The following is a 15125-nucleotide window of genomic DNA, read 5'->3' as shown; positions in this document are numbered from 1 at the left end:
TGAAGACCGTTCCTCTGGCGAAGGCTGCTTCTCTGGCGGAGGTGGCTTCTCTGGCGGAGGTGACTTCTCTGGCGAAAGTGACTTCTCTGGCGAAGGTGACTTCTCTGGCGAAGATGACTTCTCTGGCGAAGGTGACTTCTCTGGCGAAGATGACTTCTCTGGCGGAGGTGACTTCCTCTGCCATATTCATTCCGCTGGTGGAGCCGGTTCCTCTGATTTACATCATTTCCCTACTCTGCACATATCACTCCTCATCACTCCCACTGAGCAAGTCAAGTCCGTCCAAATCTGCATGACATGCTCGTGCACTGAGCTGTGCTCACTCATAAAAATAACAAGATTATTCTTATCAAATTTAAATGAGCAGCTCAGTCTGACTCTCCGAACACTTTCTTGAGATTCAGCATGATGCTAATAGCATCGTCCATGCCCTGATGTTGGAGCTACAAGGTTTGTGATATTATACTCATAATATAGCATATAGCCACATTATTCGTCTTATGCCACCTTTTATGTAATTCCTTTTTCTCATCAGTTAACTATTGTTCGGACCATAAGAACGTGGAGTAGTAAGCAACACAAAAAAAAAATGTGTAAGTTTGTGATAAAGATAAGAAACCAAAACTGCGTTTCTATTTTATATATGTGGACCGGTTAAAAAACTTTGTGCAAGATTAAAGAAGAAAGGAGACATAGACATATCTGATGTTTTGAGATTTGTTGGTACTCTGATTGAGCGTGTTAGAAACCCTAGGTTTTGAATATTCCGACAATGGCCTCCACTTCCGTTCCCCAACCCTCGCGATTGTCTTCTCCTTCTCCCCGAGATTCTTCATCTTCTTCCCCCCAGCCCCAGGGTCTCGAAATCCTTCCTTCCCCCTCTGCCTCTCACGATTCTCAGGTTACCCCCAGTTCTTCCCAGCCTAAAAAGAGAGCTAAAAAAGCACCCCAACCCCCTAAGTCTGTTCCCAAATCTCGCCTCAACGTTGCGATGATGGAAAAATAAGGAGCAAATGTCGTTGCCCTGGAGGCTTAAGATTCGAGGCCTTCTCCAAAGCCTCCACGCCCCCAGAAAAACTTCGTGATCACAAAACAATAGCCATCTGGCAAGCCCAGATAGATGCTGGCCTACGGCTCTCCCCCCCCCCCCCGCTCTTTTGGTTGATGTTTGCAATCATTTTCGCATCCCTTTTTACCAAGTCACCCCTTCTGCCATCCGGAGACTATAAGCCTTCCACATTCTGTGTCGCGCCCATGGTGTTGGAGACACCGCCAAATTGTTCTGTCAGACCCAATCCCTCCGCATGCAGGGCAGTCCTCTGTATAGTTTTGCCGGTCTTCAGAAACATCCTACCACCTTCCTTTCCTCTTTAAATTTCTTTGACAATTTTTTTTTATTTTATTACAGTTACGTGCGTGATCACTAATTTATTAGCAACAGAATACCGCAACTAACACGGTGCAATTGTAGCAAAAATTGGTAACCGAGTATCGTATCCACAGGGACTGATAAACGAAACGACTTTATCTATCTCCTAAACAAACTTAAGTAGTAGACAGGCAACAGAACGTAGAGATTGGTTGGCTTAAATTAAAATGCAAATAACGATAATTAAAATCACGTAAGAAATATCAAATATAAAAGACAACTGATCCTAGGGATGTACTTTCACTAATCAACTACATGCATTTAATCTATTGATTCAATTACCAAATTTTAATCCAACCCTGATGAGAGATCACAAAACTATTCACAAGCTTCTCTAACGAACACCTATGAAAGTAGATTAATTTATCCCCTTCACATTCAAGACTCCAAGGAATAAATTAACTCCTAAGCGTACACAAAGAATAGCTTCCTATAGTTTCACCTATCCCAATAAAGTGTCAAGGCTACTACTATAACATGCATTCCTGAATCGGCTGAACAATTATCGCATTCAAGACTCAAACTGAACAGCTAGACATGTAAATTATTGGCCAAATAATTCACAAGAAATTAAGCACCAGGAATCATGAATCACAAGTTGGAGAGCAAATTGATATCAATAAATCATACACACATAATTAATCAACTATGTACAAACCCTAAGTTCAGATGAATGAACTAGCTGGACATCATAAAATAAAATAAAAGCATAAATAAAATAAAGCAATTGAAATAAATAAAATAGATAAAACCCGGAAGAAATTCTGGATGAACAGCTTGAATCTTGAATCTTGCAGGAAAAGAAATCTAATCTATGAAAGCATTAAAATCCTAAGTCTAAAACTGAAAAATATGAAAAGAGGTAAAGAGATGTGAAAAGATGTGTCTAATAGGTCAGGGAAAGGACCTATATATAGGCACAGGAGATAAATACAGTGTAGAACTCGAAAATACTGAGAAAATCCGAAAATCCCGCAAAATCCCGTCGGGTACTATTCACTGCTGCGCGCGACTTTCTTGTTTCGGCCATATCTTTCTCGTCCGAACTCGGATTTGCGAACCGTTTGCGCCTATTAACTCATATCGAGACGAACTACAACTTTCATTAAGATCAACAGTCCAAATTCGAACTCCATAGTTCTGTAAAATTCATCAAAGTACGAGCAAGTAACATATTTCACAATATAAAGCAATTTAAGCACAAAACAATCATCAAAAACTCAATTTCCTATAAAATTGACATCATATGAACACTAAAAACAATGGAAACATGAGTGTTATCAACTCCCCCAAACTTAAGCCATTGTTCGTCCTCGAATAATGAGAAGAACACAATCAATAACACGAATGGGTAAGAAATCTAGCTCATCGATGCCTCCGAATAATAAAGAATGATATAATTCTCAAATCCTCAATAATTAAGCACAAAATTCACCAACAAACACAACCTATAGCAAAATCAACCTTGACATTCCAAACAATTGAATCTCATAAGGTATGTGTATCACTCAACTCTCAATTTATGGAACGGGACGTGTATACTCTCATCGAATTCAATGCAATGCAGATCTCTTACCATAAGCTTGCCAATCATCTACAATCTCCATCGCTAATAGTGTGCCAGGATTAAGATCAAAAAGGTCTTTTTCTTTAGGTTATAATGTAGGGACATTGGTTTAGGTAGGAAATATAGGCTAAGTGACTCAAAATAATTTAAGAACACCAACCTTATAGCTTCACAAATCACAAATCAAGTATGGAATAAATTCCATCTTCCACCCAACTATATCACCATAATCAACACAACTCAAGGGATTTAATCATCACAATACAGAACTAACCACTCTTTTATACTCTCCATTTATTTCCAACACACGAAGTCGATTATCTAACAACACTCTCAATATACACTCGACTTCACACTTTTCTTTTCTTTGAACAATTTTTTTTTCTTTTCTTTGAACAACTTTCTAGAGCTTATAAGAGTAAATAGTAGCTCAATATCATCCCTTCTTTTTCACAACCCACTATGAATATTCACCACACGAAGATCCTCATATACTTCATCACCCCCTATCATCCGACTAAAGAATAAAAGCTAAATAGGCTCAAAGAGGATAACAAATGATAATTTTTTTTTCAAGGATAGTGTTTGGGAAAAATTGTGGCTAACAAAAGATGGCCTAAAATCATCTCATAATCATGGGCACAACAGCAACCTCAACACAGAAACCATGGCAAGTTCTAGAAGATCACCACATGCAATGACAAAACTCACAACAAAGAATAAACTGTGTATGATAAACAGTTATGGCTCAAAATCTCACAGGTTTATTCAACGTCCAAAAGTCAAGGTCAAAATCACTATAGAATTATGCAAATTAGTTCCAATTATGCTTAAATCATCAAAGAAAATCAAACTCCAAATTTTTTTTCACATAAATCATCATTGGCATCTCACCAGAAATCTAATGGAGCAATAATCATCTCAAAAACAATCACAAACACACACCACCAACCAAGCAGGATAAAACAATAAAGCCAACAAAAATAATAAAAGTGATACACATATCTACTCTCACCCCCCTCCCCCAAACTTATTACAGAACATAAGTTCGAAAATAAGTTTGGAGGGATGATGATATGTGTGTCACTACTCACAGAAAAATATGCTCCATGGTGGTGGTATGAACAAAGCGCGAGTTCCCTCATCTTCCAAGCTCAACACTGCACTAAACTCCCAAAGAAAACAACAAAACAAAAAGAAACAAAAAGAAACTAAAAGAAAGAAAAACAAAACAAAGAAAAACAGTTGGGTTACCTCCCAACAAGTGCTTAATTTAACGTCTAGAGCTCGACGATACCTCATGGTCTCAATGAACATCAAACGCTGCGGGCGTGACAGACCGCCTAACACGAACAGAGACAGAGGACTCATGCGCATCAGCTGCGTGAAAGATAACGCTTCCATTGGGCACATCTGTCATAGCCCTCCCCGTAGCTAACAATGATCGACCAAGAATCAATGGCGGATTTGTATCTTCAGGAATATCGAGGACCAAGAAATCCGTAGGGAAGACGAGCTTGTCAACCTTCACAAAGATGTCTTCAAGCTTTCCTCTCGGCTTCACTCTTGATCTATCCGCCATCTGAATCTCTATTGAGGTCGGCTTGAGATCTCCAATTCTCAACCGCTTGAAAACAGAGATGGGCATCACATCGACACTAGCCCCTAAATCGCAAAGAGCCTTGGGAAAGAGCTCTCCTCCAATCTCGCACTCAATGGTGAAGCTACCCGGATCTTTCTTCTTCGAAAGTAGCTTCATTGGCAGCTCAGTGCCCACAGCTGTCGCCTGCGAGATTTTCCTATCCTCATGACCCATCTTCTTGGTGTGAACGACTGCCTTTTTTTCTTTATCATTGGTAGAGGAACGGATATTGGCAGAGAAATGGTTGATTTCTCTGCTCTGGCTGTTGAGTTCTGAACTTTGCTTCGCTGCTCTGCTATCTTGAGGCTCTGCACGCCGGTCTGATTCTTCAAGTAGCCTCTCTAGCTCATCCACTATGCATCTATGCTCTGTCTCCTCGGGATTGGCAATTTTTTTCTCATTCTTGCAATGGGGGATCTCCAGCTTGATTTCCTTGGCATCCTTGCCGTCCCTTTGCTCTAGCCGATCCCGCTGCTCTGGCCCGCTTCTCACTTGAATTGCGTTACACTTTTTGCTCGGCTTCTCAGCACACTGCTCTTCAAGCACCTTCCTCTTCATCAGCCTACGGGGAAGTGGACCCTTTGGAAAGTATTCCCTAAGTGGAAAAAGAGCCTTGTGTGGTTCCTCAATCAGAGATTCATGCTCCTTGCTCGTCTCCTCACAGTTTTCCAGGAAAAATTCAATCGCTTCCTCATCTTTAGGAGACACAGTGTCATCAAAAATCGCATTGCATTTGCCCTTTGGATTGACAGTAGTGTTGCTCGGGAATTGACTCGACTTGTGCTGCGCGGCTGCTTGGTTGGCAATCTGACCAATTTGAGTCTCCAACATCTGCACTTGCTTGGACAGTGCTGAGAAATTTTTTTCAATATGACCCACTTGGAACTCCAAATTGGTCATTCTTGTATTAACAGTTGTCTTCATAGTAGACATCTCTGTTAACATCTGCTGCATCATATCCAACATTTGAAATTGAATTTGCTCAATAGTTGCCATCGTATGCAGTGCCTGAAAAAAAATGAGAAATAAAAAAAAATAAAAATAAAAAGAAACAGTAAACGCCTGAAGTACTACCTAGTCCTATCGGAAATATTAAAGCAACTTCTAATCAATCCCCGGCAACGGCGCCAAAAAGTTGATCACTAATTTATTAGCAACAAAATACCGCAACTAACACGGTGCAATTGTAGCAAAAATTGGTAACCGAGTATCGTATCCACAGGGACTGATAAACGAAACGACTTTATCTATCTCCTAAACAAACTTAAGTAGTAGACAGGCAACAGAACGTAGAGATTGGTTGGCTTAAATTAAAATGCAAATAACGATAATTAAAATCACGTAAGAAATATCAAATATAAAAGACAACTGATAATAGGGATGTACTTTCACTAATCAACTACATGCATTTAATCTATTGATTTAATTACCAAATTTTAATCCAACCCTGATGAGAGATCACAAAACTATTCACAAGCTTCTCTAACGAACACCTATGAAAGTAGATTAATTTATCCCCCTTCACATTCAAGACTCTAAGGAATAAATTAACTCCCAAGCGTACACAAAGAATAGCTCCCTATAGTTTCACCTATCCCAATAAAGTGTCAAGGCTACTACTATAACATGCATTCCTGAATCGGCTGAACAATTATCGCATTCAAGACTCAAACTGAACAGCTAGACATGTAAATTATTGGCCAAATAATTCACAAGAAATTAAGCACCAGGAATCATGAATCACAAGTTGGAGGGCAAATTGATATCAATAAATCATACACACATAATTAATCAACTATGTACAAACCCTAGGTTCAGATGAAAGAACTAGCTGGACATCATAAAATAAAATAAAAGCATAAATAAAAGAAAGCAATTGAAATAAATAAAATAGATAAAACCCGGAAGAAATTCTGGATGAACAGCTTGAATCTTGAATCTTGCAGGAAAAGAAATCTAATCTATGAAAGCATTAAAATCCTAAGTCTAAAACTGAAAAATATGAAAAGAGGTAAAGAGATGTGAAAGGATGTGTCTAATAGGTCAGGGAAAGGACCTATATATAGGCACAGGAGATAAATACAGTGTAGAACTCGAAAATATTGAGAAAATCCGAAAATCCCGCAAAATCCCGAAAATTCGGAAATTCCCGTCGGGTACTATTCACTGCTGCGCGCGACTTTCTTGTTTCGGCCATATCTTTCTCGTCCGAACTCGGATTTGTGAACCGTTTGCGCCTACGAACTCGTATCGAGACGAACTACAACTTTCATTAAGATCAACAGTCCAAATTCGAACTCCATATTTCTGTAAAATTCATCAAAGTACGAGCAAGTAACATATTTCACAATATAAAGCAATTTAAGCACAAAACAATCATCAAACACTCAATTTCCTATAAAATTGACATCATATGAACACTAAAAACAATGGAAACATGAGTGTTATCAGTGCGCACCCTTGTCGGTTCCTGGCGTGATCGTGGTGCTTTGGAACTGGAATGGAATAACCCGCGAACCACCTATAAACCCGCCTCTCCCAATCCCCCCTCCGCATTTGACCTGGGTGTCATAGCCCAACTCAATGCCCTGAATGAGGCCGAACCCTTACCCTGTAGATACCTCGCCGAGAACAATTCGGCTTTGGCATACAACGGCTTATTTCCCCTATATCCAAAGAAATCAATAGGTAAAAATATGAATTAGAAAATATATTAACTTTTGTTACCTTGATTCTAACAGTGTAGAATTTTCATTTGCAGACATGGCTTGGAGGGCCAAGTGCGGGCTCGATTTGGCTGCCGCTGCTTCTCCCACCCGCAGCGGGGAACATGGCTCGAGGGGCTCTGCTTCCTGCCCGGGCCCCTCAGAACAACCTACCATGCCCGAGGTGGAGGTCTCTCGCCCGGTAATAGAGACTTCTGGCAAGGAGAAGAGTGTGAAGGCCCTGCACACCTTCAGCTCAGAGGACCCGGAGGTTGATGTCAGTGGCCTAGTTCATAGGCGCAGACGTTCTGGCACCGGTGGGGTATCTGGTGCTGGTGAAGAAAATGTCCTTGTGGTGGACATTATTGACGAAGTTCCCTCTCCCAACTCAGCTCAAGACATCGCCACTCCCGAGCTCACGAAGAAAAGGAAGAGGGGCTCTCTGATCTCCCTGGGTGAAAAGGAAAAACAAGGGGACCTGAAGAGGGCCAGCAAGTCCATGGAGCCAGCGAAGAAGTCTGCTGGTAGTGTGAAGACTCTCTCCTCTGCCGCCAAAAAGGGCAAAGGCAAAGTTGTGGCCCCTCCTATTGAGGAGTCAGAGGATACTATTCCTGGCCCGATTTCAAATTTATCGGGGCAGGAATTTGTTGATGCCTTGTCCGCCCGTGTTCACTCGAAGGACAAGGAGAAAGTAGAGAAATTGCCACGCGAGACACTGACCAGTCAGCTTGGCCAGTTGGCTCTTCAGGTACCTCGCATCTTGTACTTTTATTTTAAAAATTTAAGTTACTAACCTCTTGACTGTTCTGGTGGAACCCACTTTTCTGACGAAAACCATTCCTCTGGAGAGGATTATTTCTCTATTCTGACATTACTTATTTTATTTCCTCGCAGGTGGAGTCTCGGCTCTGGGGAGCTATCTAGTGCATCCACGATTATGATGTGCTGGAGAAAGAGAGAGAAAAAGAGCAGGCTGAAGTCGCCAAGCGCGATGACGACGTCACCGGGGTAGTGGAGCGTCTGAGCGGAGCTGAGGCGGAAATTGCTGAGTTGAAGGCCAAGCTGGCCCAAGTAGAGGTGGAGAAATCGTCCCTGGCCTCCGAGCTTGCAAGGGTGACGAAAGAGAGCCATGAGAGCCTTGCCAGATTCAAGGCGGGGTACGAAAGAGACTACAAGGAGGCCAGGCGTGGCTGGAGAAAAACACTTATGGAGGCTCAGAACCGTGCTTATGTCCTAGGAGCGCGAGATCAACGTCTGGAGTATTTCTTATCTCCACAAGGCCAGCACTTCCTGGGGGTGATGTTGGAGGGCACCTTGGCGGTCTTCAAACGAACTCCCGAGTATCTGGAAGACTTTGGGCCCCTATTTGCTTACGTGATAAAACAATCCGCCACGAAGGCGTTGGAGATGGCGGGGGCGTCCCCGGAGCAGCTTGCTACCCTGGACCTGCCGGCCTTGATGGAGAACATCAAGGATGAAGACGTGAACAAACTGATGGGGATCCCTGCAAATTCCCCGAAGAAGCCGGTATGGTGGTATCCGGTACTGGAGAAGGCTCTTCCCTATTTTGCCTTTGGGGTCGGGCCTGACTCATTGCCCTCTGCTCCAATGTATATGCCTGCCTTCTCTGCTTCCCTGGTGGACTTCGTGAACCGGTTGCGGGATCCCACTGGCAATAGCACCTGGACAATTGCTCAATACAGCATGGCGCATCCCCTGCCCTCTGATCTAGCGGCCTCGGCCTTTGAAGAGTCTGCTTCCTCCTCCTCCGCAGTGGATCAACTTTTTGTCCTGTACAGAGATGAGAAATCATACGTGCAAGAAGCTGTGAAGCTGTTGGATGTGGAAGCCCGTCTCCCTAAGACGAAGGAAACTGGCATGCTGCCGGTGTTTGCAGAGGGAGCCCCTTCTGGCCAGGTTTCTGCAAGTGGTGTCCCTCCTCTGGTTTCTTCTGCCTCCGCTCCCGCTTCCTCTGCTCATGCTCAAGATGAAGGAATATTAAATTGAATTAACGTTCCACTTTGCCCGATGATCGTTTCTTGGTTATTATTAATTTATCATACAATGATTAAATCCTAACATGCTTCTATGAATTTAACAGCTGCACACAGGTGTTAGGAAAACTTACTTGAGAATCGGATGCACAAACTGTTGATGATCGTGTCGAAAGGATCTGACTCCAGCTCTGATCTTCTCGACTGTATCCCGCTCAATTCCCAACGTTGGATGGACAACGAGCTATGGAAATTCCCAAGACAGAAAATCACTCACGTTCTCTGCGCCTATTTCTGCTCTCAAAACCCTAATTTTTATCAGTGTGTTTTTCCTGAGAGCTGACAGTTGTATTTAATAATACAGAAAAGGAGGAGGGGGCGGCAGTTTCTAGTGAGGGCCGAAAATCTGCCCTACTTGGGCTAGGAGACATTGGGCCAGCCCAGGGACCAGATACAAGGAATAAAGATGGGCCTCAAATAAATTAATTTATCTATGGTCAGCCCAGACCATAATTAATTTATAAATATCAGTTCATTCCACTAGAGAACCGATACTGACTTACCCCTTTATTGCCGGTGATGAGTCGGGGCTTGTATTTAGACTTATTAAATCTCCGTATTTAAAATATCCGACATCCATTAATTAATTAGAGCTCTGACAGCTTAAATTAATTAATCTCTTAATAATTCCTTAAGCAGTACCACTCAAACTTTATTATTGCGCCTGAACTTAATCAACCTGCAGGGTTTAGCGCAGTAAACCTTATTGAGCTCCTTAAGGGGATGTCATTATCCTATACCGGATACGGGTACTAATACAGATAATCAAATATCATATATCAACCGCTATCACCCAAGATACAGAGTACTCGAGTTAGTATATAACTTTCACCCATAGTAAGTCAAAGTGATATACGAATTAATATATATATCTGAATACTTATTAGTATTAAGATTTATAAGTCAACGAGATCTTGATTCTTCACTTAAGTCAGATAGAAGAATACATCTCAAACTGTGGTCCTATCAATACGTAATGACGTACCAGTATAGACAAGTAGCCAAGACAAACTACTTCCATCTATACTGCAGCCTAAACCAATAACTTGTCCTAGAGTTATTTCGGCTGTGATCATATTATATCTCTTAAGGTTATTCCAATTATATGGTCTTCTGTGATCTACAACACACCATATAATCTACTTATATAGAGATACAGAACATACATATGCAATCATGAACACAATCAGATAGGAGATAAGTATATTGAAAACAGGAATCATTGTATACAAGCATAAAGTTCTTGCTTTCAGTATACAAATCCAACAATCTCCCACTTATACTAAAGCAAAACTTTTAGTATACAATGTGTCTAAATACTAGCTATTACAAAAACTTCACTTCATCTCTCCCACTTATACTGAAAGTTTTTCTCTAAGTGGGTGGCATCAACCGCAATCCCATCCCTCGAGCATGCTTCTCATAGGTCTTTTGCGGTAAGCTTTTCGTGAAAGGATCAGCTAGGTTCTCCAATGTATCAATCTTTTCTACTAGCACATCTCCTCTGTTTACGATTTCTCGTATGATGTGGTACTTTCTCTCTATGTGTTTTGACGCCTTGTGGCTCCTGGGTTCCTTAGAATTTGCCACTGCACCCGAGTTATCACAATAAATTATGATACTCTTAGGCAAATTAGGGACCACTCCTAGATCCAAGAGGTAGTTCCAGAACCATACAGCCTCCTTAGCAGCTTCCGAAGCTGCTACATACTCGGCTTCCATGGTGGAGTCTGCAATGCACTTCTGCTTTGCACTCCGCCACGATACGGCTCCACCTCTCAAGGTAAACACATAACCAGAGGTAGATCTCTTCTCATCCCGGTCAGCCTGGAAATCCGAATCGGTGTAACCCAAAGGAAATAGACTGTCTGACTGGTAAACTAGCCTATAATCTTGAGTCCTCTTTAGGTACTTGAGAATATGTTTTACCGCAGTCCAGTGTCCTGGTCCAGAGTTCGACTGATATCTTGCAACCATGCCAACGACATAGCAAATATCAGGTCTCGTGCAGAGCATCGCATACATGAGGCTACCTACGGCGGAAGCATAGGGTATCTTCCTCATCTCCTCAACCTCACTAGGCGTCTTCGGACACATGTCCTTAGACAGAGGAATGCCATGTCTAAAAGGTAGCAAGCCCTTTTTGGCATTTTGCATGCTAAAACGAGCAATCACAGTATCAATGTAAGACGCTTGAGATAAGCTCAACATCCTTTTCTGGCGATCACAAACGACCTTGATCCCCAGGATGTACGCTGCATCTCCTAAGTCTTTCATTTGAAACTGTTCGGATAACCACTTCTTTATGTCTGATAATAGCTCAACATTGTTGCCAATGAGGAGGATATCATCTACATAAAGTGCAAGGAAAACCACGTCACCATTGGCATCTAAACGGTACACGCAACTTTCGTTCTCACAACGAGTAAATCCGTAGGATTTAATGACCTCGTCAAAACGTTTGTTCCACGACCTCGAAGCTTGCTTAAGTCCATAAATGGACTTCTTAAGCTTCCACACAAGATGCTCTTCGCCCTTCTTCACAAACCCTTCAGGTTGCTGCATATAGATGTCCCTTCCTTCTTCAAGGAAACCGTTTAGGAAAGCGGTCTTAACATCCATTTGCCAAATCTCAAGGTTCATGTGGGCTGCTATGGCAAGGAGTATTCGGATAGACTTGAGCATGGCAACCGGCGAGAAGGTCTCATCATAATCTATACCCTGTTCCTGGGTATAACCTTTCGCCACCAGTCTAGCTTTAAAAGCTGCGACTTCGCCATCTGAATCTCTCTTTCTCTTGTATACCCACCTACTACCTATAGCTAAAAAGCCATCTGGTAGTTCGGTCTTTTCGTATACATCCATAGCACCCATGGATTCTATCTCAGAAACCATGGCCTCGTACCAAGAATCTGCATCTTGATCTTTCATCGCTTGTCTATAGTTATCAGGGTCGACATCCTTTTGTTCATCAACAGGAAGTAGATCCGAAGATTCTCCCAAGAACATAAATCGATCGGGTTGAACTACAACCCTCCCACTACGACGAAGCGGTGGTGGTACAGCTGTGACAATGGTTTGTGCAGTGTCTTGTGGTGCATTCACTTGCACACTTGGCTGGGGTGATGGAATCGCCTGTCCATTGCCTTCGATTTCTTGAAGGACAATCTCAGACTTAGACTTGTGTTTATCTATATAATCCTGTTCCAAGAATCGTGCGTTGGTGCTAACAACCACTTTCTGATCCTTAGGATTATAGAAATAACCACCTTTCGTTCCCTTAGGATATCCTACAAACAGCATTACTTCACATCTAGGTTCCAATTTCTTCGCCTCCTTGTCTAGCACGTATGCAGGACAACCCCATATCTTTATATGGCTTAAGTTGGGCTGGCGCCCAGACCATAACTCGATAGGAGCTTTAGGAACCGATTTGGACGGTACTAGATTTAACAAGTAGGCCACTGTTTCCAAGGCATATCCCCAAAACGAAATAGGCAATGATGCATAACTCATCATTGATCTTACCATTTTCAAAAGAGTTCTATTTCTTCTCTCTGCTACACCATTCTGTTGGGGAGTACCCGGTGCAGTCAATTGGGATGTAATCCCTGAATGTGACAAGTATTGCAAGAACTCGTTCCCGAGGTATTCGCCACCGCGATCAGACCGCAATGACTTGATAGATTTACCCAATCTCTTCTCCACCTCCGCCTTGAATTCTTTGAATTTCTCAAAGCATTCAGACTTGCGTTGAAGTAGGTAAATATACCCATATCTTGAGTAATCGTCAATGAAAGTGACGAAGTACTCATACCCTCCACGAGCTCTAGTGGACATCGGTCCACACAAGTCAGAGTGAATCAATTCTAACACATGCGAGGCCCTATTCCCCTTGGCCTTAAAAGGCCTTGCCGTCATCTTTCCCTCTATACAGGATTCGCAGGTTCTAAATGGAACAACTTGAAAGTCTTTCAAGACTCCATTTGAAACGAGCCTTTGGATCCTATTTAGATTGATGTGGCCTAATCTTAGGTGCCACGCATGCGTATATTGTTCATGAGAATAATACTTCCTCTTATTCGGATTTGGAAGGATTTGTGATGTAGATGCAACATGGACAGAGTTGTTAATTGGACATATAATAGTATAGAGAGAGTTGTTCAAAATTCCAGAACAAATAGTCTTGTTATCTCTCATGATAGAAACACCCCTATCAAAAATAACAGAATATCCATTCAAAAACAATTTTGAAACAGAAATTATGTTCCGCCGAAATTTCGGCACATACAAAATATCTCTCAAAACTAAAATGTCATCACCAAAACATAAAGATAAATCTCCAATAGCAACAGCTGCGACCTTCGACGCATTGCCCATGGAGATGGTGATCTCATCACTTGCTAGCTCCCTTGTTGGGTTGAAGCCCTGCAAGGTGTAACAAACATGGTCAGTTGCCCCCGTATCCACTACCCACGAATGAGTAGAAAACGAAGCTAAACATGTTTCTGTTACTAAAACTTGTGACGTACCTTGTCCCTTTGCCTTGAGCACTGGACAATCTTTCTTCCAATGCCCAACCTTGCCGCACTTGAAGCACTTTCCCTTGGCCGTTGGCTTGTTCACGCCGCCGGTAGGGCCATCTACTTTGGCTTTACCGCTCCCACTAGCCTCATGGTCATGCTTGCCCTTTGGACCTTTTCACTTCTTTTTCCCGCCTTTCGACGAAGAAGTAGATCCCTTGGCAGCAACAAGGACCTCTTTCCCATTGCGCGTGCCCATGACTCCCTCCGCCGAAACTAGAGCATTCAATAACTCATTGAGAGTATAGTTGGCCTTGCTCATAACGACGTTGAGTCGGAAGTTCTCATAGGTTTTGGGGAGAGTGTTGAGGATGATATCGACCTTGGCTTCGCCTTCGATACCCCCTCCTAGCAGATCAAGCCTGTCAAACAAATTTGTCATATGCATGACATGATCGTGCACCGAGCTGCCCTCGCTCATTTTACAAGATAAGATTTCTCTCATCAAGTTAAAACGAGCAGACCTCTCGGACTCCCCATAAACCTCCTTGAGGTTTAACATGATTTCAGCCACGTCATTCATGACCTGATGCTGGAGTTGCAAAGTTTGTGACATAGTCATCATAATATAGCACTTGGCCATATTATTTTACTTGTGCCACCTTTTATGCGTTTCTCGTTCCGCATTAGTGGACTCATCAGTTAAGGGCGCGGGACGTGGAGTAGTAAGCACAAAACTGTGCTCATCAGCGTCAAGAATATACATAATATGGCGTTTCCATTCGGTGTAATTTGGACCGATGAGAGGATTGTTTGCTAGAATGTTAATAATTGGAGACATAGACATATCTGAAAGTAAACAAATAAACATGTAAGAACATGAAGCACATAATTCGTAACAATAATTTTGTAACCTTTTGATAAAATAATATTAGTGAAACCTCCAACGGCTCAAAGAATTCCACATGTAAGCCACGTTCGTGTGGACGTTTACACATGAATTCCTCAACCAGACTATTTACCTAGTCATTTAATTTCTATCCATGTCAACTTAACCTTTTGACCAAAGAAATTAATAGTTGGACTCATAACTAGACCATATCATATTCAAGAAGGGACTCCGTTGGGGAGTTGTACATTGTACTTGAAATGATATATAAACAATAACCACAATTTAACCTTGATGATTAAATTCTTGAAATTAG

The sequence above is a fragment of the Salvia miltiorrhiza genome, chromosome 2 (assembly GCF_028751815.1).
Source record: "Salvia miltiorrhiza cultivar Shanhuang (shh) chromosome 2, IMPLAD_Smil_shh, whole genome shotgun sequence".
In the NCBI taxonomy this organism is placed as follows: Eukaryota; Viridiplantae; Streptophyta; class Magnoliopsida; order Lamiales; family Lamiaceae; genus Salvia; species Salvia miltiorrhiza.
This window is presented reverse-complemented; position numbering follows the sequence as displayed.